The following is a 19,566-nucleotide window of genomic DNA, read 5'->3' on the forward strand; positions in this document are numbered from 1 at the left end:
CTTGTCCAGGAAGTGGGGTGCAAGGTTTTGGGAAGTATTTTGTGGGGAAAGACGCGTCCAAACAGCTCTTCCCCAGTAACTAGTATTAGTTTGGTGGTGGTAGCAGCCAATCCAAGGACAAAGGGTGGAATATTTTGTACCTTGGGGAAGTTTTGACCTAAGCTGGTAAAGGTAAGCTTAGGAGGTTTTTCATGCAGGTCCCCACATCTGTACCCTAGAGTTCAGAGTGGGGGAGGAACCTTGACATGAGCCATGGAGTCTGAGTGTGGGGGCACGGTGGATGAGCTTGCACTTCCACTCACTGTGCTGTAGCTCTATCTGGGCAGAGTGGAGTGTCCTGTAATCCTTCAGTGTTAAGCAGGTGAAATCATTTAAATTCTATGAATTTCTGAAGGGAATGGTCAATATTTTCCCCCAAATCTGTATTTAAAGGGTCAAATCCTGGGCTAGCCTGAGTAGCCCGGCTCAGATTTGAACAAATGCATAGGTAATACAGGAGACAGGGGAATCCCCTCCCACTCCGTAGCTGCAGAGCAGCAGCCCAACGATTGAAGTAGCCTCAGCCAGCATTTGCTGAGAGGGGCAGGATGGGAAGTTTTGCACAACAGTGGTTCCCTCACCCTTGCCCCACTGTGTTCCCAGAGTGTTGCCACAATATGATATGCAAGCACTGTGCACTGCAGCCTCCTGCAACAGCCTTCTTGTGCTGTAGAATTGTTCCATTTCTGCTGGCTGGGGCCTCTGAAATGGGAGTTGAGGGTACACAGCATCTAGGAGAATTGGGCCCAGAATCACTAATAAAATTAGTAACAGCAATAAACCCATCCTTTTTCATGTTCTCATCATCAAATCCAAGTGGTGTCAGTTCATGTTCTCTAAAGCATTTTGAATTCTATTTAGTTGGTGATTAAGTTTCTCTGTTCATGAGCAGGGGAAGCTGGTAGGAATGTTAATTTTAAGGGTAAACTTAAACTTGTCTGAAGTTGTAACAGACACTGTGAGATCAAAAGCTCTTCCAAACTGTCTTACACAAAAAGAATGCCCCAGTTTTACTGTTTTCACTCAATTTCTTCCCTCTGGAAAGAGAGTCTATCTTTAATGCACTTAAACTTGGGTATGAACTATCCATTTTGTCTCTCATCTGAAACATAATTTGCCCTATGTTGCAGTTCTTTAGATTTATGCAGTAGCCACGTTTGTTAAAGTATTTGGCAGTGGTGACATCATCTTTGTTGAAATGCCATTCTGAGTGATGAGTCCCAGATGCTAACATTCAGCAAAAGCCGAGAGAAGGAATACAGTGTAATATCAAATACAGTAAGTGGGAAGATAATAAAAGGTTATTTGCTTGTCTTTTAATATTACAAGATTTATCTTGTTCATATGTTCAGCAAGAGTTAGAAAGAGGCCAATTATGAAAATATGATTAGTTATCACCATGAGGATGATAATACTGTATGTGCTGTACGGGATCTGCTATGCTGTGAACTTGGGATGAAGACTGAATGAAACATAGATTCATTTTACATATATTTTTGCCATTTTTTTAGTTTATTCATCTCTTAAATTTTGCATGGACTGATTACAACGTATGTTGAAAATGTGCAAGAAGCCAGATGTCTCTCTCTTTGAACTGCCAGGATTTAATGTGTCATTTGGATAATGGTCATGCATGGTTATATCTGCACATCATGTTTTCTAATGTACTGTAACATGACATGCCAATGTAACCAAGAATAACACAGTTTCCTAATGACATGTCATGTCTGTGAAATGTAAAAAGGATGTGGCTTGCTGAAAACCAGGCTTGAAAATGTGACTTCATTTTAAAATAAAGTCATTCTCAATACAATTTCTACTTTACCAAAAATAGCTTTCATCATAGATTATTACAGACACATCTTCAGTTTGACTTAATTTCTGCATGTGGCACCCTGAATATTATATATTGGCTTTATGATATAAAATTATAGATAGATAGATAGATAGATCTCCACTCTTATCATCTACTTTGTGAGGTTGGCCTGACTAATTTTTATTTTTTTTAAACTAGGTAGAAGTCTTCCCCCATATGGCCCTGACAAGGATGCATTTTCTTTAGGACATTATACAGGCTGAACACTTGATAGTGCTCAGCAACATAAAAACAGCATCCACAGCTTCAGAGTTGACTTGAGAGAACTGAAAAAACATTTCTGCAGGTTCATAGGCATAGTACAAACTTAGCTAAAGTTAATGGAGGAGAAAAAGACATTTAAGACATGGCCTGTTGGGGAGGTTACAAAATGAATGTGTCTTATCAATATGAAACTGTATGTGATTTGCATAAGATGTAAGGATGTGACTTCAATTAAAAGCTACGTTAAGAAAAAACAATGGATCAAAATATGACTATTTCATGGCATTATTTTATTTCTATCATTCTATTTTTAGTTTATTTATCTAGAATGAAGATTTTCAAAAACGCTCAGCATTGGACTCAGGAGCTTGGCTCTCAAGGTATGTCGGCACTTTAAAAAAACAAAAGTGTGTGTTTTCTTACTGCAGGTTAGCAGTGAAGACATGGTAACTTGGCTTTCATCTCAGCTTAACTGCTTGAGTTCAACTCCAGACCTCCTATCACAGGGGTGGGTAAACTTTTTGGCCCAAGGGCCACATTGGGGAATATAAATTGTATGGCGGGCCATGAATGCTCACAAAGTTGGGGTTGGGGTGTGGGAAGGGGTGAGGGCTCTGGTTGGAGTTGTGAGCTCTGAGTTGGGGCTGGGGATGAGGAGTTTGGGCTGTAGAAGGGTGCTCTGGGCTGGGACTGAGGTGTTTGGAGGGCGGGAGGGCGATCAGGGGTGTGGGAAGGGGTGCAGGTTCTGGCTGAGGGTGCGGACTCTGGGGTGCGGCTGGGGATGAGAGGTTTGGGGTGCAGGAGGGTGCTCTGGGCTGGGATCGAGGGGTTTGGACAGCGGGAGGGAGATCAGGGTTGGGGTAGGGGGTTGGGGCATTTGGAAAGGCTACGGGGTGCAGGCTCCCAGCAGTGCTTACCTAAAGCGGCTCCCGGAAGCAGTGTCATGTCCCTTCTCTGGCTTCTACACAGAGGCTCAGCCATGCGGCTCTGCAGCTCCCATTGGAGCACCGGAGGGGGCCATTGGAGCGCGTAGGAGCTGGAGCGAGGCCATGCTGTGGCTTCTGGGAGCCGCGTGGTGTGGCCCCAACCATGCGCCCTGGCCAGAGCGCTGAAGTGGGGCTGAGCCGCATGGTGCAGCCCCGACCCAGCGCCCCGGCTGAGTCGGGTCGAGCTGCGTGGTGTGGCCCCAACCCAGCGTCCCAGCTGGATTGCCTGTGCAGGGCCTAGCCTCATGGTCTGGCCCCCAACCCAGCGCCCCAGTGGGAGCTCGTGGGCTGGCTTAAAATGGCTCCTGGCCGGTTCTGGTCCATGGGCCATAGTTTGCCTACCCCTGCTCTATCCTATAGGCTTTAACTAGAGCTGCAAACCCAAGTTGAAAGCAGAATTTCCATGTCTTCACTGCTATTTGAACCTGTGTTACTTAACCTGATTTAAGGACCACCATTTTTTTTTTTTTTTGTTAAGACGTATCTTCGATGATTTTAACAGGACTTAGTGCCTAAGCACCTAGGGCCAAATTTTCAAAAGTATTTAAACACCGAAAGATTGCATCTAGTAGGATTTTCAAATGTGCCTAAGCAAGTTAGGCACATAGCTTCCATTGAAATGAATTGAAGGTGTCTAAATACCTTTTGAAAAGCTGGCCCCTACATCATTTTTAAAATGGGATTTTGGCTCCTAAGTTTCTTTGGCACTTTTGAAAAATATACCCATAGTGCACTTATACCCAGTAATACTTTTTGGGAAGGGTATACTGTAGATGTAATGCTGTAATAGAAAATAGATCTTGTTCCCCGAATTTAGTGACAAATCTTGCTTTTGCTCATTTTATGAAACTTTTCTTCTTGAGCCATATCATTCAAGACCTGGGTGATTTAGGGTATACTTAAATGAGAGATCAAATCACTCCAACATTTAGGGCCAGTATAGCTTTAGAGCTTGCCATCAAAGTCTTGCATCTTCTTGAGTGGAATTATTTCATCTCCATTTCATGTCTTCATTTACTAGTAGGGACACCAGAGACTTCCCTGGCTAGTCTCGTACAGTCTACAGGCTACCCTGATACAGTCTCAATACAAATTTTATTAGAGAAATTTTTCCCCAAACCGTATGGTCCCTATTTTCCATGGGGCTTTTGGAACATTTCACACATTTCTTTAAACAACAAAACAAAAAACATCGATGGGAGAAGGGGACTGAAAGAAAAAGTGCCGTGAGTGGATTTTTTCCTTACATATAGAGATTACATTTCCAACTGTGCATCTACCCAGCCTCCATGTGCATCCACACAATGTACAGGAACAGATGCATATGGCACAATTTTTTTTTATATCTGCCTGGGAAATAGCCTAAGAACTGTGCATATGCACACAAATGTTTGATTGTAGTAAGTACAAAGCTGTTTGCACCAACAAAATAAGCAAATATGTACTCATGTGATTTTGTGTACTACTTACCTATGCACTTGTATAGTTCCTTATACTTTAATATCTGTGCAGCTCCCAAGTTTTTAAAAATATAAATAATAATAACAATCTCTTCCTTCCTTCCTAACCAGGCACCCCTCATAAATGTGCCCCTTGATGTTTGCTTAAGATGCAAATTGCAGAAAAAAGAGAGAGCGTTGCCTGCTGGTGACAGTCTGTTTTTACCCCATATATTGCACATCCTTGTGATACTGTGATCCCTTTGATTCTATCCAGGTCAGTGATGTCAATGTTCTTTGCCATACTAATTGTAATTGCTCTGGGCCAGCTATTGGCTGGAAATCTGACTTTTTCCAAACAACATAGTTAACTTTGCCAGTACTGCCGTTCTTCCCTCAATCTCCACACAGTTTCAAACTTACATTTCCCTTCTTTTCCTTCCCTACAGGCTAGAGGAGTGTGCTGACACATAGTGACAAACTTGTTCTAAAGTAAGTATAACTACAGAGCTGTCAATTAAACACCCTGTGATTTCTTGCTGGGCATTATGTTTAAGTTGAAACTCTGGTGTCAGGCTCTTTGTTTGCACAGGGTTTTAGTGCAATGGCGTCTCACTGATTTCCTTTAGAAATAAATAGGAAAACACTTGCCAGCGGTATCATGTGATGTTGTGCACAGACTCTGCAGCTGTCTCTGTAATTCTTACAGAAGTGAAAGGGTGATGACTTATCCACTGTACCACCCAGACCTGTATTTTTGTCTAAAGTCACCATGTATTTGCAGAGAGTTGGAAATTATTATAATGAATATTTATGATGACATAAAAATGAGCAGCTATAAGTTGTTTCAAACATTTTTAAAAACAAGAAACCAATTTCTACAGTAAAACAAATGCATCTGTTGGAACTGAGAGAAAGTGGTAGCCCCCAGGGATGATCCCAACCTCTCTGTGTATTTGAGAGCTGGAAAACTGTCAGCGCTATAATTGTGTAACACTAATATGTGGTGTATAGATAAAAGCGAAAACATATGGGGAAAGTGCTGAGTTCATAGTTCTAGAGATCACGCATTAATCAGGGATTAATTTGAAATTGAATGCCATGAAATGTTGTGGATTCTTCCAAAATTCATAATTACAGCAGAGCCATCTTTTAAAATCTTTACATCCACTTTGGTTTGCTTGGAATATGTATTTTCTGGATTTTGAAAAAGTTATTGCTCCATAGCACAGCAGTTAAAATATGTGTATTTGAAAAAGTGTGTGTGAAAATATGTGCCGTATTGGCTTCAAAGGGGTTTGTGGGGTTCTTCTTCTCAGAATCATGACTTACAAGCAGCCAGTAATCAATATCTAGTTGGAAAAATACTTCAAGAGAATAGCACTAGCTTTTGGTTTTAGGGTTTAGAAAGAATTAGTCCACTCTTAATCTGGACATTGCCAGTGGCCTGATATTTAGATTTGTATCTGAGGTCCATAAACATCACAACAGTTTGGTGTCATTGAGTCTGTAGAATAATGTGTGTTTTAGGTAATGCACAGTACCTTGCTAAAATTAACCACTTGCGTGAATGGGAAACCTGTGCATCTACTTGAGGTTTGCATCCATCCAAATGTGATCATGCAAAAAAAATAAAGAAATGGTCTGATTTAGACACAATTGATTCATATTAGCCATATTCGGTTGGTATATTGAAGCCCAGAATCCTGAGGAGTTTTTCTATTTTGTTTGTTTGTTTTGTTCCTCCAGAAGAATTTCCTACTCGTTAGATTCATACATGTGAAAGCTATTGCCCCTGAAACTACTTGCACTTATCTTTGACTGACTGCTGACAATAAATTTGGCTCATGAAATTCACGCATACAGACTAACCCCAGCGCCTCTTTAAGATAATTCAGAGATCCAGCTGGTGGGCAGTCCCCTTCCATTCACTGAGCAAAATCTTCAACAACATTTTAATCAGCATATAATTCACTGTGCTTCATAAAATCAACTTCCCCCGTCCTTGAAGTAGCATTCTCTTCAGCTGGTCCCTATTCCAGAATGTCATAGACTATTAGTTTGAGTAGTGTTGCATTACAATTCAGTAAAGCTTCCATACCAGTGTGCAAGACATCATCAGAAAGCCTGATGTTAGCCGGAGAGGATAATAACTATAAGGCATTCTTCTAATAAGGATCTTTTTTTAAACGTTAAGGATGACTTATTTTAATTGTAGGAGAGGAAAGAAACTCCTGCCAAGAGTCAGAAAGATCCCCTAGGGCACTCCAAAGCCTTTAGACCAGAGGTGGGCAAACTACGGCCTGCGGGCCCCTCCTGCCCAGTCACTGAGCTCCTGGCCCACGAGGCTCGCCCCTAGCCCCTCCCCTGCTGCCCCTCCTCCCACGCAGCCTCAGCTCACTGGGCCGCCAGCGCAATGCTCTTGGCTGGGGGGGCTGCGAGCTCCTGGGGCAGCGCAGCTGCAGAGCCCAGCCTGCCCCGGTGCTCTGTGCTGCGCGGTATGGCTGTAGCACCATCAGCCACTGGTGCTCCAGGCAGCACGGTAAGAGGGCAGGTGGCAGGTGGGGTTGGATAGGGAGCAGGGCAGTTTGAGGGGGTGGTCAGGGGCTGGGGCTGTGGATAGGGGTCAGGGCGGTCAGAGGGCGGTCAGAGGGGGGGTTGAATGGAGTCCTGGGGGGGCAGTCAGGAAGGAGAGGAGAGGTTGGATGGGGCAGTGGGGGGCAGTCAGGGGTGGGAGGTCTGGGGGCGGTTAGGGAGCAGGGGGTAGTAGATGGGGAGGAGTCCTGGGGGGCCCCGTCAGGGGACAGGGAACGGGGGGGTTGGATGGGGTAGGAGTCCTGGGGGGGGCTACCAGGGGGCAAGAAGCAGGGGGGTCAGATAGGGGTCAGGGGCCAGGCCATGCCTGGCCGTTTGGGGAGGCACAGCCTCCCCTAACTGGCCCTCCATACAATTTTGGAAACCCGATGTGGCCCTCAGGCCAAAAAGTTTGCCCGCCCCTGCTTTAGACTATGTATTACGGACAAAAAACAGAGACTCAGCAATGAACAGGAGGCCATGGAAAGTGGCCCTCCATCATAATGTAAATTGCAGCTGACCAGATGGTTCTCTCCTGCCATCAAGGCTCTGGCCTTAGTTAAAAAATAAGACAGCTGACTATCCTAGGTATTAGAGGCAGATTATGGAGGTCTCCTTATTTTATGGTCTGAAAACTTGCTGCATTTGTATAAGCAGCGATAGAGAGTAATTACCATTCAAACCATTCTTTTCAGTCTACAAGATCCACCTCTTCTGTCAGATAGCAGAAATGCACACCAAAAATGCAGACTACTGCAGTGACAGCAGCAGGTGTGTGGCAGCCACAAGTAATCAAATCAATTGAATTGGATGTGTGGGTCAAATCAAAGGATTTCTGTGTTTCTATATCTCCATAGAGATCTAAAGGAAAATAAACATTTGTTTATTTAAATAAATAAATAAATAAACAGAAAAATCTGTGTTTACAATCTGTTCAGAGTAAATGTTAATTGGGGGCAAAAGGGAATCTTTGAGGAATTCAAAATAAGATGATCTTTTCACACTTGCTGTAGTGGTTATTTTAGGCTCAGATTTTTAAAGCTATTTACGCATTGTTGTGGTCAGCGTCACGAAGCCTAACTGATTCAGGAGCCTAAATATCATTTTCAAAATGGATTTAGGCACTTAGGAGTCAACTTTTGAAAGTGAGATTTAGACTCCTGAATTAGGTGTAGTGTTGCTGAGTGCAGCAATGCCCAAATAGCCTTAAAAATCTGGCCCTTAGTCTTTAATATATATGCACAGATAGATATAGGTACAGTATATGCCACTGTGTCTATTTGACAAAGGCAAGCCTGGGTTTTGATTTCTGTCAAGAAGCAAATGCAAAATAAAACTCTTTTCTGTACCATATGAATCATGATTCTTTCTAGGCTTACGGAGAATTGAACTTGAGTACTAGCACCGTTAAAGCTCTTTACCAAGAGCCAGTTTCTGTGGTCTCACTGGGCCCAGCTGCTGATGATTCAGAGAGGAAGTGGCAGAGATTAGGGTGCACAGGAAAAAAATCAGAACAGCACAGAAATAAAGCAAATCAACCAAGCATTACCTTTTGTGCAAAACAGAACAATGACTTGACTACTAAGGTTCAAAATGATCTGTCTTATTCCACTCATTTGTGCTATTCCTGTTGGAAAGACCACCAGGAAACATGTGAACCACTACGGAATACACACTGTAATCCACGGAACATCTCAATTAATATTCCCTCCTGACTGCTGCTAGAACAATACATAGCATCAAGCAGTTTAATCTCCGGCAATAATGCCTTTTGTAAGCCTGAGAGGTTTTTCCTTTCAATTAGGTCTTAAACCAGGATTTTTGAAAATTAGTTAGGTATTCTATATATTGTAAAGTCGTAGCTCCGGATTTCATAAGAACTAGCATATAGCTAGGTAAAATGCCTGGAAACATGCTGGCTGTCGTCAGCAATATTACTATCAGTAATTTCTCCCTTACAGATTTGACATTGGTTCTCTTTAGAATAGAGTTAATCCTCCAGCATGCTTTGTCAGCAGATAATATACCCAAAATTGTACAGCACTTAAAACTCTGCTCTCGATTTGACTTAGTGCTACACAAATAATTATAGACCTGTCAGCAAAAAATTAATGTCGCCTTTCTAATCTAAACAGGAAGACTCAAAGGGGAAGCATTTGGGATCTCAGTTTACTTACTAATGTATAGTAACAATTATTGCATTGGTTAAAACCACTAAACAATTTGACTCATTCTGAGAGCCCAGTACATTTTACTAAGTGAGATTGTTAATAAACTGGATTATAAACTTGTTGGGGCAGGAACTTTGTCTTTTGGATGTTTAAAGTGCTGTGTGCATTTAAGGTGCTATATTCTGGTAAATAAATAAAACAAGAAAAAACAAGAACAAATTTGGCTAATTTATAATATCAGATGCCTTATAACCCAAACCCAAATATCCTAACAGCAATCTAAGGGCTTGTCTACATGGTGGGGTAAAGCATTCTGCATGGGTGTGCTTTCTAAAGCACACTAACATAATGCACACAAATTGGTCCATGTAGATCCTGCTGGTGTGCTTTAATGTACTACATTAGAGCACAGTAGTGCACAGCAGAATGGTCTACATGAACCAATTAATTCGGAACACGTTGGTGAGCTTTAGAAATCACAGCCCGGTGGAGCGCATTATCCCATCGTGCAGAGAAGCCCTAAGAAACTGTTCAAAATACCTGTGAGAATCACCAATTTTATTTCCTATTTTTAAAAATTTGATATTCTATGTTGACTAAAATCAAGACACTTTGTTACCTGTATTGGTTTTCTATTTCAAATATATACCCTGTCAGTGATTTTCATTCTAACAGCTGCATTTTATAAATAGTTACTTTAGTAACTAATGTCAAAATATTGCTAAAATATCCAGATTATTAATTCAGTTACTGTCTTCTCCTGTTGTGCTATCAGTTGGTATTTGTGATCAGACGAGAAACAGGATACCACTGTCACTGTACACACTCCTTGCAGCACAGACTAAGTTTTTAAAAGGGTCATAAAAGTGCCTCTCATTTTGCACCTACAGCTACCATAACATTTCAGGAAGTATTGTCAATGAAATAAACAATTCTTACAGTGATATTTCTATATGGAAGATCACTATTCAATTCAATGCCTGTGCACTCTCTGCATGTCATGGAACTGGTATGAATGTTAGCTTGTGTGGGCCAGCATGGAAGGCCACACTAGCGGTGGTCTGAGGATGGGCCAGTAGAGGGGTGGAGCATCAGCATTTAGGTGGATCCAGTGCACCCAATACCCAGGGCAACTGGTGTGAGCAGAGAGGGGCTACAGCTGCTATTCCAGGCAATAAGCTGGAGAAGTACCTGCTGCTGTATGCTTCAGTAGCCCCATACCTGATTCTGGAGGTGTCAGGGGTCTGAATTCCATTTGCAATCTGCATAGAGATTAAATACTTTTGTAACACAAGTAACAGAGCAGGTCAACTTGTTGGATAATTCTTCATATATTTGTGTTAGTATAGTATCCAGTGTGATGTACTGAGGACGGTGTTGGAATTGCAAGCTATCGTTGTAAGAGTGTTGAGAGGAGAGAATAGGGGATGGTTCCTGGTCCTGCTTTCAGGCTAGGGACCTCTGTAGGGAAGCATGTGATCAGAATGAGTCTGGAGAAAACCAGCCCTAGTGTCAGGTGGGGGTGAGTTGTGCCTCTCTGTTTTAGGGAGCAGCCTGCTTCTCTCTCTCTCTGGTTTTAGGTTCTTGTGTTTATCTTTCTGAATTCTAAGAAATAAAGTGGTGTTACATTCCAACTTTCCAGAAAGAGGTTTTTTGTTGTTGTTGCTGTTTTTATCTAACTTCACTGGGTATATGCTGAGAACATAAAATCTTTAGTTCAAATACTTTGCGTTCACCCAGCCTAAATTTACTCTTTCACATGTGTGGGTGGGTGTGAAGGATGAGCTCTTATTCCTGGTTCATGCCTTAGAGACAGATTCTGAAATAAGAACTTTTACTCATTAAATAATGTGCACTGTAAACTGTTTTGATGTTGTAGAAATATTGCTTTCTCCTTACCACTTTAAGATATCCTAAAATAAAACTGGTTGTCAATACAATATCACTTAGGTAATTTTTATCTGGACCTTAGAGCACAATAAAAGTATTCAGAGTAACAGCCGTGTTAGTCTGTATTCGCAAAAAGAAAAGGAGTACTTGTGGCACCTTAAAGACTAACCAATTTATTTGAGCATAAGCTTTCGTGAGCTACAGCTCACTTCATCGGATGCATACTGTGGAAAGTTTAGAAGATCCTATTATATACACACAAAGCATGAAAAAATACCTCCTCCCACCTCACTCTCCTGCTGAGTCTAAAGTTACTAAAGTCATCCGATGAAGTGAGCTGTAGCTCACGAAAGCTTATGCTCAAATAAATTGGTTCGTCTCTAAGGTGCCACAAGTACTCCTTTTCTTTTAACAAAAGTATTAGTACATAAATCTCTACTAATTTATGAATCTTTCATCAACATGCACATATAAATTATATCATTACCCGTGATGATTTCTTTCAGGGATCATGTGGATGTAATTTCATGGGAGTTCTGCAGTAATTTAGTATGAATTGATGTCCCCTTATTGGAAAGCACTACTTACATCGATACTCTGTGTGTGTGTGTGTGTGTGTAAGGGGGTGGGGGGGACTGATGCTTCTTAAACTACAGTGTAAATGACCAGCGTAGTGTTAAGCAACTGTCAAAGAAATCTCAAATTTGCAAGTAAAGGCAAGTTATCTTAAAAACAGTTCATTTCAGTTTCTTTATAACCAAAGTATGCATTTGATTCTGGCTACTCTTGTGTGAATGTGCAAGGTGTGTGACAGAGGATACAGAGAACTCTCTCTCCTGCACCCCTGCACAGGGGAAAAGCAGGATTATGTACTTGCAGTCTAAGTGAGAGTCTAAACACTGACAGCAGCACTAGACAGTACAAAGGGGGCAGAGTGTGTCTGGGCTGTAGCTGGTGCATCAGGGCTGGAACTAGATAAGCAGATGCGGTATGTTGTTATGGAGTGTAGCAATAGCCAGCTCAGGCCTAATGAATATTAACTTGAGATTGTCAGCAATGGTAATACTCTCATTGCTTTCAGTGGGAGGAGGAACAGGCCCATGTATTCATTTGCTTACTCAAACTCTGTAAATTGGTGGCCAGATTACATAATTTGAGGGAATGTGGATTAGTGAATAGTATGAGCAGGTGGATAGGAAAGTCCAGTCGAAAAAGGGACGTGACAGTGTCCGGTCAGATCTACTAACCGTACACCAAAAGTCCAGTTACTGTGGGCAGGGAGGCAGGGAGGTGCTGGGTCGTCAGCCGTGCCAGCCCCTACTTGGCTGGGGCCAACTCCTACCTACATTGGCAGCTGCAGCTCCTAGCCCCAGCTCTGCAGGTAAGTCCCTCCTGACCTGGGTGGGCGCGTGGGAGGAGGAAGAAGAGGGGAGGAGCAACAAGCAATGGGAACGAGGGGGGAAGAGGAGTGAATAGGGGGCAGAGCCTCAGGGGAGGAGGCCTGGCAGGGGCGGGGCCTTGGAGGAAGAGGTGGGACGAGGCAGGTTCCAGTACTCCCACTGACGTGTTCAGTTTTTAAATATTATGAAGTTGGCAACCCTACTAGTGGATAGAGAACTAGACTAGACCTCAGGAGTTCTGGGTTCTATTCCTGGAGCTTCCATTGTTTGGTGACCCTGGGCAACTTGCTTCAATATCCCGTGCTTCAGTTTCCTAAAGTATAAATGTGGATAATGATGTTTCCCTTCTTTGTAAAAGGCTTTGACTGGCGGGGACAGGGAAGGAAATACTGAGACTCCATGTAAGGGGTACCCTGTCCTGCCTGCCTACCCCTCACCCCAGCAGTTTGCACACATGAGCCAAGTCCTGCCCCTCCCCTGAACCAGCTGTTTCCTAGCTGCTCCTCAGCATCCAACCTGATCTCATGTATCACGGTGGCTGCTCCAGCCCCATCTCTGGGTTCCACTGCTTCTCCCCAATGCATGCCTCAGCGAGATATTGTGGGGACAGAAACATACATCTGACCATCCCAATGTTTCCACTGCGGGGGGGCTACTCCCCCCATCCTGGTTCTGCCACCCCTGGGTTTGATAGTTATGGAGGAAAAATGCTAAATAAGACCTGGCCATTATTATTATATGTAGATTTCTTGTCAGTCTACAGGAGAAGATTCAAAATGGAAATTTTATCTAAACCAAACTTGCAGATCATTAGTTCACTTTCCTTCAAACAGACAAAAACTGCTTCATAACTAAGGAACTTCTGAAGGTAATGAAAGCTTCATTAGGAAAAATGAACTAATCAGTGCCCTCCAAGGGGAAATTCATTCTGTTCAGGAGGCCATAGCCTCTGCTGCTGCACATACTTAATATAATTTATTATTGTTTGAATCACTACATAAATTTTAGATACTTTTAAAAATCAAGTTAATGGACCATATTTTCTGGCTTAGCATCATTTATATCAAGAATTACTGGTTGTTGTGATAATATATTTGAATATGGATGAGATAACACATACAAGCAAATATCATTGCACTTATTTATAGGGTGGGTTTAAAATGCACTCATTGAAATGAACATTTGGAAAAGTTCTGTGTCCCATAAGTGAATCTCCTTCAAATTGTGTATATCACCAGTGCTCAAAGATGATATGGCTAAATACTCCTAAAGCCACTTTTACCTCCTGAATGCACTTAAAATCAAGATGCAATGGTAGAACATTGAGTCTGCTGAGAAATCCCGCCCCCCCCACTTTGGTTACTAGCTGTTTGTGTGAGAATGTAACTCAGGTGTCCATTGGATATTGACATAAAATAAAGGGTGGTAGGTGGCAAATTCAGGATTCGGAGTGGAGGGATCCTGAATAGAGAGGGGTCTGGGAGTCTTTAAAAAAGGCAAGACCCTAAAAACAGAGAGAGAAAGAAAGGGCAAAAGAGGATAAGCATAACCCAGACCCAGAAATTCAAAAGTGAATAACTGAAAGAGAAATAGAAGCAAAGAGGAAACATGAAGCAAAGAGTGAGATGATTTTGAAGCAGAGAGAAATCCAAGGCCTTATGCTTCTGGCTCACTGAAATACAGAGGACATCGTCCCTCAAAATTTCTTACCTGTGCCAGGCAACCAGAGAGCTGTGGAGCATTGCTTCCATTAGGTTTCCTGTGTTTGTATTCCATTCCTGAGTACACTAGCAGCAGAAAATATTGTCTAGAAGCCCTGTTTCTGAAGCCTTGGCACAGAGCATTTCAGAAAGCAAGATTTCTGTCAGTTTCATGCTGTTGTTGGTGCACACAGAATTGAGCAGGTTGCTAGAGGAGTGTGATGTAGGACCTGGATGGGAGAGAGATTCATGTAAAACCCAAGGAGAGAAGAGAGTGAGACGATGTGAAGTAGATGGGGCCCAGGGGAAGGGTGACTGGAGACAGACACAATATGTATGATGAAAGAGAGCGCAGTTCACTTTTTTAAAACTTCTTTTGCTCCTTTCATAATTTAATTTTACCCACTTCTTCTCAGGATCTTCATAAAACCCTGGAAGACAGGAGTTTGGGAGCAGAGAGAGTAATGTAACCTGGGATGGTTTATGATGGGAATACAATCTGCAGGCCCTTGAAGCATAGAGAGTTTGGTCCATTTTCTTCCTATCTATTTGTATGATATCTGGTACAATGGAGTCCCCTCCTGATTGCATCCTTTGCGTGCTACCCACAATACGAATAATAACAAATCAAAGTGTTCTTGTTATGAGAAAAATCTGTCCACTTCCTCCCCATGTGGTACTCCCTGACTAAGCCTCATATGTTTCTGATATGAAAAGGAGAGTGTAGAATGAAGGACCCCCATGCATGCACTGATAGGACTTGCATTGTCCAAGAATGGGCTGTGGGAGGAGCTGAGTGGTTACTCAACCTGTATACTGGGCTAATGATGTGTCCCTACAGAATGTATTTTTTCAGAAAGCATGGCAACATTCTGAGAAGCTCTAGCATCCGTTAGAACTCAGAATGCCATAATGTCATTTCATTCCTGACTGCTTTCAGGGGAAAGTATATGCTTCTCTTATAATATTTGAAAATGAGGCTGTTAATATTTTTAAGCTTACAGTAATTGCCTGAATTGTTCGTTGTAGCCTTATGGCTGTCTAGCTTATAAGGTCATCTCGAGTTTTTTTGTATGAGTGGCTTTTATTGCTTAAACATGAAGAAATAAATAATAATCAATGAATTCACAAAGTACTGCCTCAGTTCTCCTTATATATTACATGTGTATTACTCGGGGTTTGAAGCTAAGTGAGTAGATTGCTCACAGCAACACATTCCATCCATGCTGCTTAGTTTCAGATGTAGAGTGCACTTCCAGGTGTCCAGAAGCATGTCCCTTATTGAGCATTGTGGTGGAGCCAGTAGCACTTCAGTCTCAGAGCAATAGATTTAGTGACAGCAATAGTCAGACAAGTTTTGTCCCTGGGGAATATTAGAAATCTAGATCTAGAAATAGATGGATTAACTGAAAAGCAACCCAACCTCTGATCTACATTATTGCCTCTCTTTTTCTATCTCAGGAGGGAACCTGTGATCAAGAGTTATAGGCAATGATAATGATGGAAGTCCAGGATTCTGCACCAAAGTGATAAACTTCATTCTGGCCTTCCTTGTGCCCAGTTGTCTTCAGCTGGATATGAGCTCTAGCCTGGAGCTATTTACACCATGATCAGGCTAGTAATTAGCAAAATGTTTAATATAATATAGAAGCAATTAGGAGGTGATAACATGCAATTAAGATGTGTTTTCAGATTAAAGATTTTATAGTGCTCTCTTTCTTGAAAAGATAAAGTGCCTATCTCAAAATGTCAAACTGCAGTGATTTAATCTGAATTATTTTCAATTAATATGCATGTATTCTTGCTATGTGTTCACCGTTGTTATTGACATTGATAAATTAAGCTCATCCCTGCAGAATTTATCCTTGAGTCGCTCTATATTTCCTGAATGTCAGCTCTTTATTCGGGGTTGGTTTTTTTTTATGCCTACAAGCTGTGCACGATCTAACTCTAAGTCCCCTGATTCATCCCTGGGATTACAGTGATGTGTCAGTCTGAGTGGAACAATAATCTGAAAGGGCATTGTTATAAATAGTGTGTTAGAATATAATTGTTTGTCATGTCATTTCTCCCCTTTAAATCCCTCTGAGTCCTGTTTAAGTAATTTAGACAGCTAGAATGACAAGAGTCTTGAGACTTCATGTATAGAGTTGTCCAACCAGTCATCAGCCTACTCTGCCTTTTGAGACTGCCTCATCTGCAAAATAGGAAGTACAAACAGCAGATGAATTTCACCTACCTTGTGAATTTGCTATGGGATTTCACACAGGCCATTTATAGAACAATGTCAATGCTACTGATACTAATTTTGCCCTGACTAGTGAATGGAATTGCTTAGACAATAGGTATTAGGATGATTTTTACCATTAGTAAAAAATTTAAATCCCAAGGCACATTAATGCACATACAGCAGTTTATTAAAGTAATGGAAATATTTAGAGGCTTTCCTTTTAAGACATTTTCATTAATATTACAATTATGAGGAGTAAAGGTTTGAGATAAGTAAAACGTGAACTTTCCTTTGTAGAACTCACATCAGTTTTTCAGCAGGTAAGATCTTTCATTGAATAATAGGTGCTAGAGATGCAGAAGACATCACCCAGCCCATTTCTCTGCCAGTGTAGGATTGTTCCCAGTTGTGTATTTTTTCTAGTGTTTTGTCCATTCTAGTTTTAGAAGTCCCAAGCAAAGGGGTTTCTGTTGGAAGACTGTTCTATAGCCTAACACATCACATGTGTGAGGAAAATGTTTCTGATATTCAACCTAAATTTTCACTTTCTTAACAGCATGCCTATTCTTAACAATATCCCATTTCTGCTAAATAATTCCACTCTGTCCTTGGTGCTTACAGTCTTCAATTATTTGTACTTATGTCCAGTGATGAGCTGCCAAAATCTTAACAATGGGTTCCTTCCTCACCCCACGAGGGGGTCATTGCTCACCCCCGCCCCTCAGGACTCCTGCCCCATCTCACCCCGCGTCCAGCCCCAGATCACCTCACCTCTGCTCCGCCTCCACCCCGAACGCACTGCCCCACTCTGCTTCTCTGCACCCCCCCCCCCGGCTTCCTGCGAATCAGCTGCTCGGCGGGGAGCCTGGGAGGGCTGAGAAGCAGGCGGCAGCTTCCCGCTCAGGCCGAAGGTGGCAGAGGTGAGCTGGGGCAGGGAGCGGTTCCCCTGCGTGTGTCCCCCCCCCCCCGGGGTTACCTGCTGTGGAACAACTAGTTCTAAAAGGGCTTCTAAATTTAACAACTGGTTCTAGCAAACCGGTGCGAACTGGCTCCAGCTCACCCCTGCTTATGTCCTCTGTCTCTTCCACTCATTACTTGTCTGCATGAGGAAATTTCACTTTGTTCAAACGTGAAAAGTGAAAAGTCAAGATAGTGGACATGACTGGGCAGTCACTGTAGACCAGGGCAAATTGTATTTGGCATCATGTCAACTGTGATTGAATGTTCTGGGACCAGTGTTTAATCAAGATTAGCTGACATGGCTTGCCCTGTCCAAAGCTGATTGGTCAGTTGTGGTTACCATTGTGCCAGTTAGCTTGACTCTTTTGCAGTTATGTTTGAATACATTAAAATTTTTGTCATGTAGACAATCTGTTAGTAATCTCTTAGCCAAGCAATACATATGTAATTCTTTTAATCTTTCTCTATAAATCAATCCCTATGGACGGTTTCATTGCTTATTTCTGAAAGCCTTCCAATCTGTCAACAATATCTTTCTGATCATGTGGTGCTTAGAACTGAATGCAATATTCCAGTTGCACCACAGTTGTATAGAGATGGGCTATCTCACCTCTCTGTCCTGTGACATGACATCCTCTTTATAGTCTGTTTTTAAAAAGAAAGTTAAAAAGGCGAATGGTGGCCAACTCACATAAGTGTGGTGATGGCCACTTCCAGGAGTAAAAGTTGTGAGAATTGTAATAAGTGTGCAAATAGACAGGCAGATCTTGTGTAAAGATTTGTAAGGATTTGTGTCCTGTATACGTCAAAAGAAGGTCATATTCATTTTGAAGATTTTGGTTGAAAACCTATTCGGAAATCAGTTGTTGAGTAAAAAAAAAAAAAAAGAAAAAAAATACTCCACCTTCAACTGGGCCAAAAAGAAAGTCCCACTTTGGGAGTTAACTGAACATCACTCTAAGTCAATGCAACAGTACTTAAGTCAAATATAAAATAGCAATGAGTGAGCTGCCAAAAGTATGATGGCTTAGTTTAGCTTGGACCATCACCAAAAGTTTGGATGGCTATCTGGAATCATTCAGATTTCCTGAGTGTTTAAAGAGAACTGAAAACCAGAAGCATTATGATACTTCCTGTTTCTGGTTTCTAAGGCAATATTGTGAAAATAGCTTTTGTCATGGTACCATAACCTTTGTCCAGTCTAAGAATCTGATAAGTCCATAGTAACAATCCCATTGATCTCAATGGGTGCTGGATGGAACCCTTAAGAAAGGCGGAAAAACAGGTTTTGCAGAGCTACCTTTGAACTTTTGGAGTTGCTTTACAATACTTATTGCATCTCTAGCAAGCCACAGGTGTACACTACATAAGCGGGTGAAAATGTAATTGTGGGTATGATGACAATTAATTGTCCATAATGTATTTATCTCAAGATTCACTTATACATCTGTTATATATTTAAGTATTTGTTACTAGTAGCTTTTGTGATACTTAAATTCAGGGCAATCTGTATCTAAAAGACAATGAAAAGGAAAAATGCTATCAAGGGGCTGTAAAGTAGCAGTGGGTGATGGATACAACTTCTTGGCACAATTTGACCTCCTCAGCCAACTTTAAAGCACTGAAGGACATCTGTGCCCCCTATTGGAAATTGCTTTGGTTCTCTTACGTTTTATGAAAGCCATAGGATATTTGGGTCAGTGGAACAGTTGGTGCCTACTTCAGAGGGATCGCCCCACCATTCAGCGTGACGTGTGCAGCAACCCAGCTGGAGGCCAAGGAACCATTAACTCATTTTTAAAAAATGCTGCTAGTTACTGCTGATTTTCTAATTTCCCCTTCTTGGACAAGGTATTTGAGAAACTGGAGACAGTGAGGTAACAACTGAGATAGGAAAAATATAGACTATAGAAAAATACTTAAACATAACTATACAGGATATAGTCTCATGAATAAACAAATAGGCTAGCAATTAAAATTAATTAGTATTAATTAATTAATACTAATTAATCTAGTATTAATGCTACTACAATAGTAATCAATAAGGACTCTTTTTATGCTGGATTTGCCTTTTAGCTACAATTAGAAAAAAGATCC

The 19,566-nt window shown here is 41.7% G+C and overlaps 1 long non-coding RNA gene across 1 annotated transcript; it reads left to right on the plus strand.

Annotated features, from left to right (window-relative positions):
- The first annotated feature begins 1,256 nt into the window (after positions 1-1,256).
- LOC140917279 (uncharacterized) lies at positions 1,257-15,872 on the plus strand. The gene is made up of 4 exons (XR_012160773.1): positions 1,257-1,317; positions 2,434-2,499; positions 4,994-5,036; positions 15,741-15,872. It is a non-coding gene; the product is annotated as an uncharacterized lncRNA (long non-coding RNA).
- The last annotated feature ends 3,694 nt before the right edge of the window (positions 15,873-19,566 follow it).

Source organism: Lepidochelys kempii, chromosome 9, assembly GCF_965140265.1.
Source record: "Lepidochelys kempii isolate rLepKem1 chromosome 9, rLepKem1.hap2, whole genome shotgun sequence".
Lineage (NCBI taxonomy): Eukaryota > Metazoa > Chordata > Testudines > Cheloniidae > Lepidochelys > Lepidochelys kempii.